Below are 21,790 nucleotides of genomic sequence, written 5' to 3'. Positions count from 1 at the left end.
AAGGAACTCCAGGAAGCCTGTCTTCCATCTCCCTGCCTCAGGGCAAGAATGTCCTCTGGAGGAGGTGTCTATCTCCCTGCTGCCCTCCCCTTACGACCCCTGCGTCTCCTACCATAAGGGGTATCTCCCCAACTTCAGAAAGTGAGGAACTAGAGCACCCTACGTGGATGTCTATTAACAGGATTTTACACTATGGATACACTAAACAAAACTTTTCAGTAGACATTCTTGGAAGCATTCTTCATAACAGCAAAACAACTGGAGACCACTGTATCGTCCATCACCAGGTTCTGGTTGAGTCCACAGTCGTGCACTACCCAAGATTAAACAACACAGCCATAAAGAAAATGAGGCTCGGCCCCTATCCCCAAGGAGCTCATGGGTCAGTGAGGGCGCGCTAAGGGATCCTGGTGGGAACGCACCTGCAGTTCTGGAAATGAATTTCTTTGCTATACCATCTCTATCCAGCATTATATGTTATCTTTTCTCCATGGATGCCTTCCTTTGGCCCTTGAAGGTCCCCTTCACCCAGAGGGCACAGTCACATCTGTGTGAGGCAGCTGGCAGCCCAGGGTGAGAAACCATGCATTAAAGAAGTGCAGAGTACAGTATCAAGAGTGTCAGCATGTAGGAATTATTCTGCGAGCTTCTTCTACTCCTTGCTGGAATGAAATATTCCTTAAGCTTACAGTTCGATGACCAATAACCCATGCATTTTTTTTCATTCTGAAAGAAACATTATTATCTAGACAGAGGACAAAGAATGAGTCGATTTGGCTATTGCAGTAGCTATTTATTTCGTCTGCATTATATAAAAAATTACCTTTGGGGTAACTTTTAAGCCCAAAATATAGTGGCTTAAACAAACAACCAACATTTACTCTCACACAATTTCTCTAGGTCAGGAATTTGAGAGCTGGAATTTGGAGTAATATAAGTCCAAGGCTTTCTCATAAGGCTGCAGTTATGATGTCAGTGGGGCTACAGTCACCTGAAGGCTAAATTGGGGTTGGAAAATCCATTTCCAGGGTGACTAACTCCCATGTCTGTTGGCAGGAGACCTCAATTCCTCACCACCTGGAATTCTACGTAGGGCTGCTTGAGCATCCTTACAACATGGCTGTCAGCTGCCTGCAAAGCAAGTGATCCATTGAGGTAAGATGGAAGCCACAACACCTTGTATGCCTGGCCTTGGAAGTTGTATGCCATCATTACCCCATGTCCTATTGGGTACACAGATCATCTCTGTTCAGTATGAGAGGGATCTCCTTAAGGGCATGAATATCAGGAGGTGGCACTGGCTACCACCTTCAAGATGTCCCAAGTGAGCCCCACCTCCTGAAATTATGTGGTGAACATTCATAATCATTCTTAAGCACTGAACACCACCATTCCTGACTCTAAACCCCTGTTTTCCCAGCCACTGGCCTCCCATTCCCTTACCTGTTCCACAAAGATTCCCACTAGCTACTCCTTCCCTAATTCCTTTTAGAACAGATGATAGTGTAACTTGGTTCATTCAATTATTAAAACAGTGTCTAACTGTCATCCTGCATTGAAGATCCAAGAGGATCTGGCTTTAACACCTTGTTTCTACCACTTCTCTTCTATCATCCTACGTTCCTTCTAAGCTCAGTGATCTAAAGATCTCTGAGCATGGAGGTCAGCCCCCATCCCAGCAGCATGTTTGTTAAAACTAGCTGTGTGACCTTTGACAGGTTCCTTTTCTGAGACAGGGTCTTGCTCTGTTGTCCAGCCTGGAGTGCAGTGGCACCATCACAGCACACTGCAGCCTCTTCCTCCCAGGCTCAAGCAACCATCCCACCTCAGCCTCCTGAATAGCTAGGACCACAGGCACACTCAGTTAATTTTTTTCTTAATTTTTTTGTACAGATAGTGTCTCACTGTTTTGCCCAGGTTGGTCTCCCATCTCCTGGTCTCAAGCAATCCTCCTGCCTCAGCCTCCCAAAGTACTGGGATTACAGGCATGAGCCACTGCATCTGGCTGATTCACTCAATTATTAAAGCCGTGTCCACCCTATCATTCTGCATTGAAGATTTAAGAGGATCTGACCCTAATAACTTCCTGTATTGTTTATACCACTTCCCTTCTATCATCCCATGTTCCTGCTGAACTCAGTGACTTAAAGATCCTTGAGCACCACCCACCCAACTGCATGTTTGCTAAAACTAGCTGTATGTCCTTTGACAGGTGTCTTAACCTTTCTGTGCTTCTCCTTCCTCCTCTGCAAAATGAGGATAATAAAAGTGCCTGCCTCGCTGAGGGGTTATGAGGATAAAATGAGACAACGTGTACCAAGTGCTGAGAACACCACTTGTCATGCAGTAAGCACTAAGCCCTTCTGGATCTCCTTGCCTCCCGACCTAGAAGTTACTCTCCACTTCCCTGCCCTTCCCAACCCCCGTTTCCACCTTCATCAGCCCCTATGACATTCTGCCTTCTGAGGTACCATCATACCCAGGTCTTCATCCCCATTCTCCCCCACTGTCTACCCCACTCCCTGCTAAATGTGAGTCCTTGAGGCTCTCCCAAGCCCCCAGCACATAGTGTGGGTGAGTGTGTTTTACATTTATAAAATAATCCGCAAATGCTTGTTGAAGAAATTCTTAGACGAGGGAATAAGCAAAGAAACAAGGAACACATGCCAGAAACTCTTGAGGTTAAACGTTTATGCTGTTTCTCCATAGCCTGATTCCTCGATTATAAAAAGGGTAAATAACTTTTTATAAATAGTGGTAAAATATATATAATTCAAAATTTACCATTTTCATCCTTTCTGAGTGTACAATTCAGTAGCATTAAACACATTCATACTGTTTTGCAACACGATCTATCTCAAAAAGTAACTAAAACTTTTACTTTCCCATATTGAAAATTTGTGCCCATCAAACAATAACTCCCCATTCCCCACCCCCAGTTCATGTGGACTACCATGCTGCTGTCTTCCTCTCTGAATTTGACTATGCTGTGTACCTTGTATAAGTGGAATCACATAGGAATTGTCCTTTTATGTCTGGCTAATTTCACGTAGCATAAGGTCTCCAAGGTTCATTCATTTTGTAGCATGTATCAGAATTTCATTCCTTTTAAGGCTGAATCATATTTCATCATATGTATATTTCACATATTGTTTATCTATTTATTCACTGATGGCCATTTGAGTTGCTTCTACCTATTGGCTATTGTGAACAATGCTGCTATAAACATTGGTGGATGAATATAGGTTTCAGTCCCTGCTTTCAATGTTCTAGGGAGATACCTAAAAGTGGAATTGCTGGATCATACAATAAGTCCATGTTTCATTTCTTGAGCAATGGCCATAATGTTTTCCACAGTGGCCACCACATTTTGCATTCCCACTAGTAATGGGCATTTCTCCACATCCTTGCCAACACTTGCTATTTTCTGTCGTGTTTTGTGTTGTTTGGATAATAACCATCTTTATGGATGTGAAGTGAATTACTCTTATCCTCTTATGACTGTTGTCATCATTGGCCAAAGAAATACTTACCGATGCCCCTATTCTTGTGCCTGGAACACAGTAGCCTCTTCCACTTTCGTTACTTAAAGCTTCAGCTCAAATAACAATATCACTGAGGGAAAAGGACACTGAAGGCCAGTCATAAGTTCTAGAAGCAAAGACAAGACTCCTGTGTATGCAAAGGCAGGTTCCAATGTGTCAACCAGCACCAGCTCCATCCCCTGCCTGTTTGTGTCCATGCCCGGTTACTCACACACTACACATCTGTCCCTGTCTGTGGCCTGGGTCTCTTTTTCTCTCCTGAGAACTCCCCGAGAAGTGAGGGACCATGACAAATGCAGACTTGGGAGTTATCTAAGGAGCAAGGATTCCTGAACTAAAGCTATTTGATAAGAAACAAGTTTCTGAATAGATGTTACAGCTTAAATTCTACCCAGGAGCAAAGAGTATCTCCTAAAACCAGTTTATAAAGCACAGTTTCAGAGGCTGGCAAGTCCCAGTTCAGTCTCTCAGCTTTGATGCCCTGAAGTATTTCAGAGAGCTCCAGAGGTTCTCGCCTTTGTGTTCGTCACTCCAGTTGAGCTGACCCCATAAGCCCTGATCACTGCCTCCTGGAATCCTTCAACGAGAGCCCACGCGGTACAGTGGTTAGACCAGCCTGAGTTCCCATCCCAGCTCTGCCCTTGGCAACCTGTACAAACTGGATACACTGCTTCACCTTTCCAAGTTTATATAAAGCAAGGGTGGTAAGGAAGTTTGCCAGCCCAAGTGTAGGGTATCATACCCTCCCTTCTCACCCACAGCCATCATGAGAGCAATGGGCTGGCCACATTGGCCACTCTGAAATGTAAAAGGTGTGGCTTCATTTAGATGGAAAATTCCCATTGACAGATTTTTTTTTTTTTCTGTAAAATCTTTCCCCTAAAAGATCCTAAGACCCATGCATGGAGGATGCTACACAAGGCAGAGCTCCTGATTTTTTGTTTTTGGTTCTGTTTGAGACAGAGTCTCGCTCTGTCAGCCAGGCTGGGGTACAGCGACGCGATCTCAGCTTACCGCAGCATCTGCCTCCTGGGTTCAAGCGATTCTCCCGCCTCAGCCTCCTGAGTCTCTGGGACTACTGATGCATGCCACCACACCTGGCTAATTTTTGTATTTTTAGTAGAAACGGGTTTTCACCATGTTGACCAGGCTGGTCTCAAACTCCTGACCTCAGGTGATCTGCCCACCTCAGCTTCCCAAAGTGCTGAGCCACAGTGTCTGGCCCAGATTTCCTTTTTAAAACAGCATGGAGTCACTTTCTTCATCCACTTCAAGTGAAATGGTGCCTTCCAGTTAAATGAAGCTCCAGCTAGAAGTTTCACTGCTTTCACCTCATTAAAGCACCTTCAAATGTATATGTGACTGGGACTCTGATATTTTTAGCTATTGGTCAATAGCAGGATCTAGCTGAGGAGGAAGCCCCTAGGCTATAAATCACATAAAAACGAACCTACTCCAGTCAAAATGGGAGTCGGTGGGGCACTGTTATGGTGAGCGGATAGGACTGGGTGAGGGCAACCATATTTAGTGGAAAATTACAGCTTGATTTGATTTTCATTTTTTAAAATAGATATCTTTCCTGTGCCAAAAATAACATTGCTTTTTCATTTGCGGAATGAATCTAAAGTTTCTTGAAATCGTTTATTTAAATAAAAGAGTAATGATTTAGATTAAAAGTATGAAGTAAATAATAATATAGTGCTCAAATGTATGTTAAGACATCAATCAAGACAGTGATGTTTAGAGAGAGTGTTCTAACTGGCCAGCTTCACCTACAATGATTTGACTTACACCAATCATTTCCATCAGGCAATTAGTTAGTGCCAATTAGTGTGCAAAGAGTGGTGTTTAGCTCCGCTATTGCCGTCTGTTGTTAATTCAGCATCAGTCTCCTTCCAAGAGAAGATTCTCATTCTCCCTGAAGCAGGAAGAAGCCAGGAGCTACATTTCCCAGAAGTCCCTTCCCCGTGTGGTTCTAGGTTAGAATTTGCCTATGGGAAGCACGGGTGTGATATTTGGAAAGTGAGAGAGAAGGAGCCATTTTTCTTTGGAGGCAATTATAGCCAATGGCACAAGATGACATGAGGTTTTCAGTAGCTTTCTGGAGAACTCTGAGAATGACTCATTCTGGTGCTGTAGAAGGAGGTGTTAGGAGCTTCCCAGACTTTCTTGAGAATTGCCTTCCTAGCAAGCTGTTGGAGAATCACTCACTTACGGCGCTTCAGGATGAGGATTTCACTTTCATTCTCCCAGCCCTTCCAATGCTTGTGTAGGCCTCTAATTCCAACATTAAGACCTCCAAACCTTGAGTACATACAATGACTTCTGTTTTCCTGGCTAAGTAATCTATCTTTGAGCATTTTATTCTCTTAGTTGAGGAGAAAAGACACAGATACATCAAACAATGAAAGAGAACACTATTGGCTTTCATCAAAATTAAGAAAGTGAAATTCATACAACATGCCAAGTCTCATGAGAGTCCAAAGTAGAAGACAAACAGATCTTGGTGGCAGATATTGATGATGATGAGTCCATGCTAGGGACTGAAACTGATGCATGCAATCTTATTTGTGCAGACCATGAAGCAATCTAATGCTTAAAACACATGTATACACACAAAATTAAAAAAAAATTGCCTGAGAATCCTTTTTTTTTTTTTTTTGGTATCAAAACACAAAAGTCAATGAGAAAATAGTGTAATGTTTTCTAAGAACACAGATATTATATTTGAGACAATTGCTTTACACATCCCAGAAGAAGTCACTGTACTCAGCCTGGTGTTGTCTAATCCTGCCTTGTCTGAAACATCTTCCTCTCCTGGAGACTGGAAGTTAGGGGCTTCCAGAAATAGGTGAAAATGAATGAAGCAGGGCTATAAGCTGCACTCATGAGGATTTTAGACCTGGGTTTCACTCTGGCTTTGTTCTAGCCCCTTGATTATTTGGGAAAACATCACAAAATTCATTGCAGCTTGGCTACATGAAAATTAGTTCTCATGAGCTCTCAGGAAGCTTTAAGCAGCATTTCCCACATTTTGTTCAGAAACATGAGTTCTGGAGGAGATTGATCCTTTGGAAAACAAAAGTATTTTTTGATCAGTCAAGTCTGGGAATATTGGCTTTAATAGAATCAAATGGGCTTCTTTATTGCAGGACTTTCTAGAGCTTTCAATATGCCTCTATCTACAGGCAATAGTCTGCTGTAACTCCCAACCTTATTTTACTAGGAAACCCTCTTCCTCCCCACTTCTCTTCCAGAGCATCTTGAGAAATTTGTGTTCCAAACTTTGGCAAATGCTAGTTCAAAGGATACAGGATTCTTACAGTCCTCAAAACTTCTCATTTCATCAAGAACCTTAAAAATACACATGCTCAGGAATGACATTGGCAAGATGGCAGACTTGGAAGCTCCAGGCACTTATTCCTACATGGAAACATTAAACAATTAGAGAATGGCTATAATAACTTTATAGGAGCTCTGGAAATGAACAAAAAATCTACAACCAAGCAAATACTGAATCAAGAAAAATCTACATTCAAATGGAAGGAAATGTCATGGTATTTCTACTCATTCTTTCCATAACCCCTCTCTAGTGTGCCATGGCGTGGTTTGAGAGAAATGACACTTAATCCCCAGTTCCCATCTTTAAACCAGAGAGAGCAGAGTGAATCTAATTTGCAATGGTCTAACACATCTGGGGGCTGCCTGAGGGATCAATGTCTGTGTCACCTAATTTGGAGCTCAGAAAGCCAACAACAGCACAACCTGGATCTCAGGCTAAAGGGGCTGCAGGGAGTAGTCAGAACGGCTTACGAAAACAGCAAGGGAACAACAACAGGGCCCACGGACACCCGAGACAAAGATGACTGATTGATAAGTCTAATAAAACAGCTAAGGCACAGAGAATAAGCTGTTGAAACTCTTTAGAAAATTAAGATATTTAAAAGCAACTGTGTATACAAGAGAATTTTGGGGGGGGAAATCACACATGTAGGCCCAGGTAAGACAAATATTTGGAAAAGACCTGAAAAGACTTTAAACCTTTATGCTAGCCTGATTCCAAAGCTCAGATGTCCTGCAAATTAGTGAAGGTCTTATCCACAAATCTGCAAAGACTGAGAGAGGTAGCTGATTTTTTAAATGCTCAGTTTTCAACAAAAGATCACAAAGAAACAGGAAAACATGGTCCATTCAGAAGAACAAAGTAAATCTCCAGGAACAGTTCCTGAGAAACACAGGCATCAGACGTGCCAGGTAAATACTTTAAAACAAGTATCTTAAACATGCGCAAAGAACTCAAGAAAATCAGGGAAACAATATATAAACAAAATTAGAATATCAACAAAGAAATATAAATTATAAAAAACAAAAGCAACCAAATACATCGTCAAGCTGACAAACAGTAACTGAATTGAAAAATTCTCTTAAGAGCATGTTCAAGAGCAAACTCAAATAGGCAGAGGAAAGAATCAGTCACCTTAATGAGAAGTCATTTAAAATTATCAAGTCTGCGAAGGAAAAAGAATGAAGAAAAGTAAACAAGCCTAAGGAACTATGGCCCACCATTGAGCAAACCAATATATGCATTACGGGAGCCCAAGAGAGAAGAGAGAGAGAAAGAGGTAGAGAGATTATCTGAAGAAATAATGGTCAAAATCTCCCCAAACGTGATATAAACAAATAAATAAATAAATATGTATCTACACATTCAAAAATCTCAACAAACTCCAAGTCGGAAAACTATAACATGCTCATTCATCTAGAAATATGACTTCTGGGGAAATTTTTTCTTAAGAAAATACTACAATCTTGAACTTGGGTGAACAGTTACCTACAATTATTTATCATGGCTATTTTGTAATTGTAAAGAGTTGGAACAACGTATGTGTCCAACAATAGAAGATTTGATAAGAAAGTAAAAGATATGTAAGATGGGGCATTGTGCAGTCATCAACAATGATGTCGGCAGTGTACAGAATATGTAACATAAAAGAGAGGGTTACTAAATTCCATGCACAATCTTATTTTTGTAATGAGTAGGTATGTATGTCTGTACATGCAAGAGGATTTAGAAAGAAAACTATGAAAAAATTAAGAGTAAATTGTTTTCTGAGTGAGACTGAGGGTGTGTTTTTCCCTTCCTTTTGCTTTATAAAAAGCTATACAACTTTTGTAATGAGATAAAACAATCTATTTTAAAATCAGTCACATACCTAGTAAATGTCAGATGAGATTTAAACTCATAGTGCTCCCCATTAATCCATTCTGTCTCCTGCCTTAGCACCAAATACCTGCTCTTAAGTCCTCACTTAGAATGGGCTCTTTCCCTGGGAACGCCCCCACTACTGGGCCTCACTGAGTGCCCCAGCTCATAATTTAGGTACTTTAACAGATCTATGGAGGACTTTTAGGTTCAGTTGAAGTTTCATCATTCAGTCGCTTCCTGTTCTAATGTACCTGCTATACCAGGGTCAGCTTTTCTGCTAAGGACACTAAACCTTAACCACCATTTCACTTCAAGTAAAAAATCCACTCGCTACAAACTATATGCCGGCTCCATGCCCTCTCTATACCTCCTTCACTAATTATGGGTGCAAGAGTCAAGAATCCGGATGACCAAACAGCTAAAGCTCAGTATTTTCACTTTAGAGTTTGTCAAGTAGTCTTAGCAAATTACCTCCTTAATTTGCAAGATTTTAGCTAGTGTCATTTTCCCCCAGGGGCTTTTGGGTATCAAGCATAAACAGAAAATACAAGTCAATTCCCTCACCTTTGCCAAAGCCAAAATGGAATCACATTTAAAAAGTAATAAAATAGAATGAATGATGGTCATTACCCTGCCACAGCTATTTCACAATAGCAAGGCCTGACACATTAATTCTCGGTGCAGCCACATACATGCCCAGACTCTATCAAGCTCTACTCACTTTCGAGGATTATGAGCTGAGATATTTCCATCTAGAAGAATCTTCACAATTCACGTCTGTGAACTTTGAACTGTGCAATGTCTGCAAGAACGAAATTCCACCAGGGAAGGGATTCAGATAGAAGTCAACTGATACATGGTTCCACTTGGCATTTGCTACTTTAAACAATAAAACAAACCTTCTCCCAAATCCAGGAATATTTTGCCATCAAGAGTAGAAAACCAGAACCATTGGAAAGTCATACATTACCAAAAGATGCTAAACTCTTAGAATCATTAGCTTGGGGAATGACAAAGGAGTGCATTTTATGTTTGAGGAACAGGCTCTTCTTTGGTACAGACTCTTTGGAGTTTCAAGGAGGCTCCAATATCCAGAGTACTGATGCCCTCAGTTAGAAAATCCAACATGAGCTGAGCGCAGTGTCTCACACCTGTAATCCCAGCACTTTGGGAGGCCGAGACGGGTGGATCACCTGAGTTCAGGAGTTTGAGACCAGCCTGACCAACATGGTGAAACCCTGTCTCTGCTAAAAACACATAAATCAGCTGGGCCTGGTAGCACGTGCCTGTAATCCTAGCCACTCAGGAGGCTGAGGCAGGAGAATTGCTTGAACCTGGGAGGTGGAAGTTGCAGTGAGCTGAGATCATGCCATTGCACTCCAGCCTAGGCAACAAGAGTGAGACTCAGTCTCAGAAAAAGAAAGAAAGAAAGAAAAGGAAAAGAAAACCTAAAACAAGTCCAGCAAAGCAGGGAGGGTAATTTGCACTGAGCCCTAGGACTTCCTGGGAAAGAATTCATCCTATAGGAAGTGATAAGTCAGCTACAGACCTGTAGTGCTAAAACAGTGGGCCAGTGTGAGAGAGGACAGTCTACTGCTCAGATTGCCAGCCTGCCCAGGCCAGGAAACTTCTTCTAGGAAGAGGAGGCCAAAAGAAAGAGCAATTCAAAGGTAAAGAGCTGGTTCATTGGTATCTCTGTAAAATACTGAGAGCACAAGTCAGATCTGTTCTGTAATTGACGTACAGAGTGAGGGGTTACAGGAAGGAGCCAATATTCAGAAGACAGAAGAGCCCATGTACAACATGGAGAAATGGGAGAGGACATCATTGGGTGGCTTCAGCAGCAGCAGTGGCTGCAAAACAATTGAGGATGGGGAGCAAGAAAAATGATGGCCTCTCGATGGTATCTGAGAAGACTGGGGAGTATGTGCAGAGAAGACACCTCCCAGAATGAGTTGGAAAGAGTTTAAGAAGTTGCAGGGAATTCTTGGCCAGGCATGGTGGCTCCTTCCCATAATCCCAGTGATTTGCAGGGTTGAGGCAGGAAGATCATTTGAATTCAGGAGTTTGATACCAACCTGGGCAACATAGCAAGACCCTGTCTTTACAAAAACTGAAAAATTAGTCAAGCATGGTGGCTCATGTCTGTAGTCCCAGCTCTTCAGAGGGCTGAGGTAGGAGGATCACTTGAGCCCAGGAAATCAAGGCTGCAGTGAGCCATGATCATGCCACTGCATTCCAGCCTGGGCAACAGAGCAAGACCTTGTCTCAGAAACAATAAGACAGACTGGAGAGTCCACAGAACCAGTAGAAGCAGACTTAGGGCAGGGGGTTCTTGTTACTCTTATTGGAACCCTCCTTTCAATACCTGCCTCGTTTGGGTAGCCTGGGGAAACAGAAGAGTTAATTGCACATACACCTGTCCTTGCTACAAGATGAAAGATTTGGAGGGGTTCTGCTGGGAGTTCAGCAAGAGAGGCACCCAGAAACCCAATCCATCTGCTTTAATAAAGTACCTCCTGAGACAGGCGTTGAGATCCTTCCACTTTGATGTGCTGCGAGACCCAGCAGCACAGCTGGGAGGATGGAGGAGAGGAAGGGGAGAGGTGTATATAAAATGTCCTCACATCGAGACACAAAACTGGCAAAAATAATCCAAAACCCACTTCTTCCAGGCCTTTTCCTCTTTTTTATCACACATAGGCCTGTTCTTCTTTGACAGGCCCACCTCTTGAAACAATTGTGACACAGGCAAGTTTGTTTTCCCTTGATAGCCACCTCCACCGCCCCCATCCTCCCCAGCCTCCCCTCACACATTCCAAGCAGTCTGATTACCTAAATATTAACTGGAATTTGCATTGTGGTAAGACAGTCTAACTACTGTTGTGTACAATTTTTCAGAACTCAAAGGAATGGAATTTTCCATGGTTGGAAGGCCATACAGGTTGCAGAGAGAACAAAGTGAGATAATGGACACAAAAAATCTTCATGGAACCTCTAACCCAAGACCATAGGAACCGACATGAAGCCCTGAGTTTCCAGGTCCTTGTGCCCTAAGGATTAAGATGTGAACCCCCAGCTGTTGCTCTAGAGGTCAGCGGGCTCCACTTTAGGGTGAGATAAATCTGAAACTTATTAGGCTGTATTCTCATGAGCTAAGTAACTTCAGACCTCAGTTTTCCATCTGTAAAGTGGGTTAACAAACCTTGAGAGCTGTTGGGAAACGTGAACGCAGTGCTTCGTGCATGGGACGCTCTCTGTGACATTACCCTCCCTGCCATTAACCTTGGTCCCCTTCCCATCACTCCTACGCCCACCAGTTCCACATTCTAATTCAAATTGTTTCCTAATAGAGGAGCAGAATGAAATCTCTCTAGTAGGACTTGCCCCAGTGATATCAGAGTATCTGTTTGTCAGGATGCTTTTGGTTGCAAGTGACAGCAACCCAAGTCCAGCTGGCTTAAGCAAAGTATTCATGTAACTGAGTACTTTAGAGGCAGTATGACTTTATGGCACGGGGCATGGCTGAATCCAGGGCCCTCATGATATTTATTAAGATTTGGCTTCTCTCCCTCAACCACTTTGCATTGACTTTCATGTCAGGCAGGATCTTTCTAGCTGGTGCTTCTCTTAGAAACTCTGTAAGTTAATAATCTCTGTAAAAAGAAAGCTCCTTTTTTTTTCAAATAGATATAGAAGTTACTGAACCAATAACCATGGCCAGGGTGATAGGGTGCTCCCTTGGGGCAGGCTTGAGTCACGTGCTCACTCCTAGAGACAAAGGGACTGAACCAGTGGGGAGGGACAGCTCTCCCAAGGGAAATCTGAGTTCTATTCACAGAAGAACAGGAGAGCATGCTAATGACGTATAAACAACAGACACCCAATATAGTAAACCTCTTTAAAAGAAGGAAATTAAGAAATGAAGGAAGTTCCAGATTTCCAGGCTGAGGTTGAGGAATATGATCCCAACTTTCCAGTACTAGTCATGACATATGAAATTGAAGGAACTGGCCCGGCACAATGGTTCATGCCACTAGTCCCAACACTTTGGGAGGCTGAGGCAGACAGATCACTTGAGTCCAGGAGTTCAAGACCAGCCTGGGCAATATGGTGAAACCCCATCTCTACAAAAAATACAAAAATTAGCTGGGCATGGTGGTATGTATCTGTAGTCCCAGCTACTTGAGAGGCTGAGGCGGGAGGATCACTTGAGCCTGGGAGGTTGAGTGACAGAGTGAGACCCTGTCTCAAAAAAAAAAAAAAGAAAAGAAATTGAAGGAACTAAAACAAAAGGCTTGAAAGAGTTTAATGTCCACCAATAAAAACTACATTTTATATTCCAAGAAAACTATAACCTTAAACTAAGACTTACAGAAGGGAAAATGTATGAAACAAAATAAGGCAAAGGAAAAGGCAAAAAAAATACCAAAATAAGGCAAGGGGTAAAAGGTACCATTAGGCCCTGAGGTATCAGATATTAGGCTACAGTTCCTTTCCAGAGGCCTATTAAAAATGTTTCAGATATATATAGATATAGATATAGGTATAGATATATTGGCTCCGAACTTATAAACTTGAAATTAATTGGTGTATAATTGAATGTCTAAATGTGTACAAAACTTAATGTTATATCAACCTTATTAGTGGCTAAATTTAATATTTATAAAAACCTCATTCTATTAAAAAAATTGGAAGGGTAGTGTTCACTTTGCAGGAATTCTGAAGTTCACACAATGATTGCCAAGAAAACTCAGCCATCATCAGTGAAATGAGCTATTCACAGCCAAAGGCAAAATAGTTTTTAAAAATCTTTTCATCAGTTGCAGTGAAAGTGGGAGGTGGATGCATTTTAACTCATGTGATGGTGTGATGATATGGGGTAGGGTCTTCAAAAGTCAGAGTGCCTGGGTGTCTAAACAGCTCTGCGCACAGGACACAGTGGAGTCAGGGAGGCAGCAGGCGAGGGAGTCCTGCCCTGCACCAGCCCCCAGTCCCAGCTCCCAGCGCCTCCCTGGCTGAGCTCCTACCTCTTTTTTAAGCCTCTGTCATAGCAACAGCCCCAGGGCCAGCCCCCTAATTGCCAGCCTTTTCTAAGAGCCAGGAAAAAAAGCCCTCTGCAACCCTCCACCCCCTCCCCAGCACAAGCCCAGGGGGTCAGGCAGGTTCAAAAGGTGAAATAAATGAATCTTTACACATTATAAGGGCCCAAGCAACATTCTCTGTGGCATTAGTGCCTGAAACGGCAGCAAGTAAAAGCAGGTGTGCTGGGCGCCCTGTCAGCTAACGACACTGATAAGCCTGCCATGCCTGGTTCTGCTTCATTTCAAACAGTCTGCTGGAAAAAAAGGAGGGGAAAGCCGGAGCAGAAATAATTGCTGGAGCTTCCAGTGAGCTGAGAGAGCCTGCAGGCAGAGATCAACCGGCCTGATTTCATCCTCTTCCTTTTATTTCTATAACCTTAAACGTTCTGCTATTATAAAAGTCATCATGTCAGCTTTCTCCCCAGCCTCTCCAGCTGCCCATTTTCAAATTGTATCAATTGGTAAGGCTTTTGGGCTGACGGATTTTCATCTTGATTTATGGTTTCTGTGCTTTAAAGAAGAAGCAAACTCCACTGACCTGATTCAGGCACGCAGGCATGCTGTCCTGGGCATGTGTTTATAATCAGATCCTCCCCAAACCTCCTAGAGACTAGGGAGGGCTTGGTGTGTGTCTCTTTTTGCTTTTCTTTCTTTGTTTTTTTTTTTAATAATAGGTATTATGGTCAATTGCAAGTGAATAACATTTGTCATGAATCTCCTGACTACAGGAGACGAAGGGGAGTCTTTGATTCTTGGGAGTCGTTTAAGCTCTTGAGGTTCTTGGTGACTACTGGCTTCAAAACAGGACAGCTAAGAAATAAGAGTTTCACAGGCAGAGTGGGGACCTCACATGGGCCCCTGTAATCCACCGCTTTTTAAAAATAGACTCAGGGGTGCATGGGCAAGCTCGTTACATAGGCACGTCGTATAATGCTGGAGTTTGGTGTCTAGGGAACGCAGCACCCGAATCGCATCACCCACCATTTTCAAAGTGGCAAGGGCTGAGAAACAAGGGCTATGCTGGCCTTTTGAGCTGGAGGACTGCATAAGCAGTACGAAATAAGCACATTTAAAAAACACAAGCATAAACTGCCGATTTCAGCAAGTACACAGGTTTGCAGGGAGAGCACACACGTCCTGTGGCAGGTGCTCCAGAGAGCGTTATTAAAATGTTCGGGCGGATGGTGGGAGGGCTGCGGAACAAATACCAACTTCCACAGTCCTCTCCACGCGTCGTCCAACGGGAACGTGGAAATAAATGACCTGCTGACTTTGTCATGCAAAAAGACATGGCCCTATCCAGCCATCCTGCACCGTCCCCATCCAGGCAGAAGATAGTAACCAAGGAGGAAGCCAGGGAGTGGGGGAAGAAGTGAAACCAGACACACAGAAAGAGAAGTGGCTCCCCACCAGGCTCCCAGGGGAGTCTCTGAGGAGAGGGTTTGGAGCTGTGGAGTGAGTCACAGGCCGTTCGGTGGACACACGGGGGAGATCACTGCCTAGGAGCCTTAGGTCAGAGACAGGGTCCCAAAAGCCGGATGCTGCCAAAGGCACTTTGGAATTAATCAGACACCTGCACCATGGATTATCAACAGGGCTCCCAGTATGGAGGTGGCAAAGATGTATGAGATCCCATCTATGAATTTCCCCAGGAATGGGGACAGAGGCTCCCTGTAGTCCTCTTCCTGATTCTTTCCAATTAATCTAAGTGTACAGATCACAGGCCTCTCGAGTTACAGGATTGCTTTTCAGGGCCTAGAAAATCACACTTTGCTGAGACTTAAGCCTCTTTCAAATGCCACTAACAAGAGAGGTGGCTTTCCCCCAGCACAGGTAAAGCTGTGGTGAGAAATAAACCTCTGTGTTGGAGCGAGAAAGAGGGAGAGAAGAAAAAGAGAATGCTAATTGTGCCAGGGACGCTGACAGATTTGACAGAAAGTGTCTTCATTGAGAAATTGCCATCTGAAGTTCCCTCTTCCTTGTTCCTAGAGGCGCGGGGGGGCGGGCATGAGGGCACTTGACAGGAAGTGAGGATTCGAGGCTTCAAATACAAACATTATGAAAAACAAGCAACATCTGCAAACAGTAAGTACTTATTTATATTTTATGGAGTGTGTGCTTGGGATTCTGACAGGTTTTTAAACAGAGACCATATTAGGCCCATTCAAAGGCGAGAATGTCCCTTTTAAAAATGCATTACTCCTCACTCAGGCAGGTCGGCCCTGCACCGCTGGCCTCAGGTGAGCCCTGACCCCTGACGACCCGGCCTAACCAAGCACACATGCCGGTTTGCAATGGGACCGTTTATCGCTCCTCTTCCAAGGTCAGCGCAGGCGGGCGCTGGAGGGTTAGTATTCAGCAAAGCTTTTCCCTCTGCTGACAGAGCCGCTTTGAACTTTTCCCTTCTGAACAAATAGGAAGGAAAACTGCAAGGAAACAAGTGCTGGGAATCATAGAAAAAAAAAGCGTGCAGCCGATAAATAAATAAGCCACAAATAAATAAGTGGCCAGCCTTGTCCCCGGCAAATAGAAAGGCACCCCTCCTAGGCTTCCAGCGTTTCTGTGCATTTGGCGCATATGAGAAACTTGAAAATAAAAACAATAGAAGAAACCTTCTATCTTTTTTCTTTCTCCCTCCGAAGGACGAACCCTTTATTTTTGACAACAAATAAGAGGCATTTGGCAGGTACGGTGTGCTGTGCACCATGAAATATTTAGTAAGGCAATAACGACTCCCCGGACAGCTTAAGAAAACCACGATTATATTCAGAGAGAAAGCCATGAGCAAACAGAGAGGGGGGAATACAAAGAAAGATAAAGGCAGGCCTTTCATCAGGACTTCCTGTCCAATAATGCAGCCAGGCTTGATCCATATGTTTTGAGGAAAATCAAAGTGTCACAACTATCCAAAATGTCAATAGCTCCAGTAAGGAATATTGTCTAACATTTTCTATTACACCGTTCAAGAATTTGCCTCCCAGCGCAATTTGGAAGAAAAAACTCTTTCATTTCGAAAACACTCAAAGAAAAGAAAGAAGAAAGGGGTGGGGTGGGGGGGGCAGAACAAGGCGCATTTCAGTGCCATGTGTAATACAATAATGCTCTGGGCTCCCCAACCATGCTGAAAGTCGATCCTCTGATGAAAGTGAGTTCTCCTCCACACCTCTCCTCTGTTCTGTCCTTTCTTTGCAGACACTCTTGCTCAGGCACTTCCTGGACAGTTGGGTATAACTGAACAATCTCCATGCAATGAGAAACCGGAGAAGCCCAACTTTCAGCAGTCTTCATATTTGGATAATTCTGCGTAATGATTTCAGAGTTGAGTCACAGAATGCTCTATCGGCTTCTCTATGCATGCTAGGTGCCCGGACTTCTGGGTGACCCACTTTGGGGGAGAAAAAGTGGGGATGGGGAAAAGATCCCTGTAGGTAAACAAACAACATTTTGCTGCCTTGACAAAATGTAAACAGAACCCACGCACCTTACCCTGGGGATCGGGCTGGCAAGATCTAGTTTGACAGAACTTGCTTCACGGCGTCTCCTCGACATCCTGGAAATTCTAGAGGGAAAAATCACACACGAGTTGCTGCTGTCTGTGCCTTGTGGAATCTTAAACAGAATGAAGCAGGCCCCCGACAATCAATATTACTGACGAATTAATCTCGGCAAATAAACTGTTGTTACCTTCAAAGCTGCCCCAGTCCCCTGAATAATTGCTTAAATGAAGTTGAGGCCTTTTCACCAGTTAGAGGCTATTTTTTCCAGTCATTTACTTGTGGGTAGCACTCAGGTTGTCCAGAGGGATTTGGTTTTATAAAATAAAATCATACAGTGGCCCGGGCCTTGCTGCGTTAACTCCCTCCCTGCTAGGGCTCTGTCCCAGCTTCAGAACAAGTACTCTTGCCAAGTGCTGAGAAGATGCCCTTCACTTACCTTGAGTGGGGCAGGAGGCAAAAGAGGAGTGAGCAGTGATTGTCTACATCTCTGCCCAAACCCTGACGTTTATCAGAAATGGTTTGGAAGCTTGGGATAAGCAAGGCACTCAATGTCAAGATTGCACAATTCTAGTTTTTCTTGAGGAATAGAAAGAGCACATAGACTCCTGTGACTTCCTCAAGATCCCTAAATTTGCATGGGAGGAGTTGGGAGAGGGGGGTTCCTATATAGAGATAAAACTCACCCAGTCTGCACCACGATTAAATATTGGTCTGCTTTGTACCAGTTGAAAAACAGTGATCAACCCCCTTTCCCAAGCCCTTTGCTGCCCATGGCTCTGGCCTTTCCCCAGAACTTCCTCTCCTTCCCTTAATTCAGCACCTAAAGGGTTAACCTCTGATAAGGCAGCAGGAACTCCCAGCACCCCAGACCAGACCGCAGTGCTGATTGCTGGGGTAGGGGCATCAGTGCCCACAGTGGTTAAATATTTTGACTCTACCCCTAACTCACATCCTCATGGGTGCCCCAGCCTGTTGTCATTTGGCCTGTCCTGGGGTGTCATGCTGTGACCCTCTGCAGTGCCTCTTCCTGGGAGTGAGAAAGACAGCAGATGGACCAGCTTTTCTGAGCTCATCCCTTGTTAGAATTACAGTTCCAACTGGTCGAGGATCTGAGATGCTCAAGAATAGCAGAGGAAACAGACAAGACTTTGCCCAAGTCACAAACAGTATACAGCAGCAGAAATCAACAGTCACAAGGGTCTAATTGTCATTAGTATGTAAATTTTAAAAGCTCAGTCAAAAATATCAATAACTCCCACTTAATTTATTACTGTATAAAGATGGATGGGAGTGAAGCATAGTATTGATTTTCAGAGCCCTTAAAAAAAAACGGTGAGGAAGAAAATAGTCAGAGACAACACAAAATGCTGTGCCTCCAAATTAATCATCGTGCTTTTTAAACACACACACATGCGCACACACAAATCCTGTACCAACAGCCTGTGTGACTCAATCTTATTTGATTGCCTTTTCTGAAAATGAAGAAATGGAACAGGCCATTTATGTAAAGAGCCCTCTCAGAATGGATTAGATGTAAAGACAGGTTAGCATTTTTACTGTATTGACAGCCAACCATTAGGCAGCCACACTCCAGCCCAGTCACTGAGAGGAAATCGAAGAGAACCGTTCCCTGGCCGGGCCAGGCAGGACAACCCATCAGCGCCTGGTCACCGTCACTGGTCATCCCAGCCCAGGCTGTAGCTCTTTTCTCCACATGATATGATGACGCCATCACCCTCACGGTTACCAAAATGTTAGAATTGTCATGACCGCTAAAGAAATAAGTAAATTCATCATCAGGTTGAAAACGGTGCTGGAGAGCCTATAATCTGGGAATTGTGCTTGTGTCTGAAGTCACAGAGATCAGAGCAAAATTGTCCCCTGTGCTGTGAAAAGATGGGTCACCTCCCTGCATCTGACATCTTGAGCTGTTTGCATCTGTGCGGAGGGAGAGAGAGGGCTGGAGAGAAAAGACTGCAGTGAGAGCAAAGAGGAAAAGCAGTAAAGACGTTAGAGACATATTCATTTTGGAAACATGTACGGACGCGCCACTCATTTTGTTTTTGTTTTTCAAGAATTTTGGATCCACGTCTTATGAACATGCAGTCTCATGATTAAAGCAAATGAGCCCTTTTTTGTAGCCTAAATAGGGGCTACATTTCTCGGCATCTCCTGCAGAGCCAAGCTTTCCAAAAGAATAGAAATGCTCATGTTTTAAAATAATAAAATACAGATATTATTAGTCTCCCAGTTCCAGCATTCCAAGGCCCCACCTCCCGCCCCCCTCTCAACAAACCCTGTGAACTATGGATGATAGCCCTGAGTTTTATTACAGCATCGAGCGAAACTTCTTTTTTATAGTGATGTTCCTCTAATAATCAGGCTACAACCCAAAAGCAGCACTTCACATTCACCAGACAGAAATATGCAGCTTTTACAGAAACATTTTGTCAAGGAAACCCCAGTCTCCAGTAAGGGCTGCTCATCGGGGTCCCTGCTATCAGAGTGATATTTTTACTTTATCCCGATGCTTCAGCTGTCTTCAGCAGCAGCCTAATTCCTCACTTTGCTTATGAAGTGAAGCTGCCGTTCAAAACAAACATCAAGTCACTAGATGTCTTCCTGCTATAATTGGATTTCATTCATTACCTTTCATTTCAATAAAATCACAGGAAAACACAGGGATGTAAATGTGTAGGCTAATTGCTTATGGAAATTCAGGTGCTGCCCTTGGTATAAATTTACCCTTTGCAAGAGGAAGACACAGTTGTGTCATTATCATAGAATTTTACAACAATATGTAATTATAGAGAGAAGCAGGTGTAATTAGCAAGTCTTTCCACAAAGCAGGTAGCATTCTTGGTTAAATATTTACAGCTGCACAAACAGCCGGTAATAATGAGCATTTTCTCAGCCACACGTTACAGAGCACCCAATGAATACTATGAAAAGTGGTCATTATCGGCCCGGCAAGCACTGCTCTGCTGTCTTGCTTGCGAGGAACGCTGCTGCATGGGTTGGAAGACAGGAATCCAGGCTGAATCAGCAGTGCAGTTTCAATGGTGGTGAAAACAAGTAACTAAGATCTCTTCTTCCCTTAATGCTGCAGAAGAGCAATTAAAGCTGCATATTTAGAGATGACATCAGCCAGGAGTCCTGCTCGAAGAGAAAAACTCGTTGTGTTTTCTTCTTTCTTCCTTTCCCTGTTCCCTTTTCTGTCCAGAGGAAACATACAGCAAACTGCATAGATGCCGCAGGCACGCAAGCCAACTCCAAACCGCCTACCAAGGGTCAGCTCAACCTGCAGCTGTTGCACAAAATAAAATCAGCACAGCCCACCCCAGGCAAACACCCTCTGTGGCTCTTTATTACCAAATGATATGAACTTTGACCCAACCTGAACAAAATTTAATATTTTCTCCCAAATATTTAAAAAATTCATTCTGGGGCTTGAGTGGAGTCAGGGAGTCTGCGAGCCGTAATTTGACATCTGAATTATTCTGAGGCTAATACGGAAAGCTATTCAGGAGCTTATTTGGAGATGTGTCAATCAAGATATCACTTGTGCAGGGAAGATGGACTCAGGCTTAGGAGTGCAGATAGCTTTCAGGGAATCACAAAATAAAAGGCAGGGAGGCTCTGATGAATACGTTACGTCTTCATTCTCGACAATGACATTTTTTTTTCTTGATAGAGAGTACAGGCCTAACAGAGCCATGTCCCAGGGACGTGCCTTTTTCCACACCTGTGAAAACATTTTAACGTTTATTAAAAATGATAACCATAAACAACAAACATGGTGTTGAAACTCGCCTCTGTTCATTTTACTGTGCTGATTAAGATTTTAAGCAACGCTCCTAAATTAGACTGTCAGGCGCCATCCTCAATGCAGGGTTGAGGTTCTGATCTCAAGCTAGCTTATGTGAGCACACGGCCTTTCTGGGTTGATTGTGAGCCAGGCCAGCAGCTTTCAATGTTCTTTCATTCATTTTCGATGAGATGGGGAGGGATTCAATTAGCCCTGATTGTCCATGAGATGTGGCCCAAAATAAAAAGGCTGGGCTCTGATAGCCTCCTCCCAGGGTATTTCCCAGCTGACAAGCAACAATGTTAATTACCCATTGTTATGATCTGAAAAGACACCAGAATTTTAATTACGTAAATTCAGAGCCATTTTGTTCACAGGAGCAAAAAATAAGCAGTGTTTTTCTTAGAGGGAACATTCATCCCTGTTTGGGATCTCTGCAAACTTAACTGCAATATGTGTGATATGTCAGAGACCACGCCCATCCCTGAGTTTCTTGGGGACAACTTCTTTCTCAAGAGACAAAGGATAGGACATTGTCTTTAACACTCCCTTTCTCTTGGCATCATTCTTGGGAGGCTCTGACAGCCAGTTTGCTAGGCCATACCTGCTAACAGAGAATGCCTGTAACGAATGCCTTCCCAGTAAGCAAA

General features: G+C 43.5%; 2 long non-coding RNA genes across 2 annotated transcripts; one reads left to right on the top strand and one right to left on the bottom strand.

Moving 5' to 3' along the window:
* Positions 1 to 3,969: 3,969 nt before the first annotated feature.
* On the bottom strand, positions 3,970 to 17,842 carry LOC118149712 (uncharacterized). Its single transcript, XR_004737354.3, has 4 exons — positions 17,769 to 17,842; positions 17,322 to 17,394; positions 9,473 to 9,553; positions 3,970 to 6,968 (listed from the first exon to the last, which is right to left on the bottom strand). It is a non-coding gene; the product is annotated as an uncharacterized LOC118149712 (long non-coding RNA).
* On the top strand, positions 15,814 to 17,442 carry LOC144580576 (uncharacterized). Its single transcript, XR_013530437.1, has 2 exons — positions 15,814 to 15,920; positions 17,028 to 17,442. It is a non-coding gene; the product is annotated as an uncharacterized LOC144580576 (long non-coding RNA).
* Positions 17,843 to 21,790: the final 3,948 nt, after the last annotated feature.

This window comes from Callithrix jacchus, chromosome 20 (assembly GCF_049354715.1).
Source record: "Callithrix jacchus isolate 240 chromosome 20, calJac240_pri, whole genome shotgun sequence".
Taxonomy (NCBI): Eukaryota; Metazoa; Chordata; class Mammalia; order Primates; family Cebidae; genus Callithrix; species Callithrix jacchus.
Note: the sequence above shows the minus strand (reverse complement) of the source record. Positions and strands in the feature narration are given on the sequence as shown.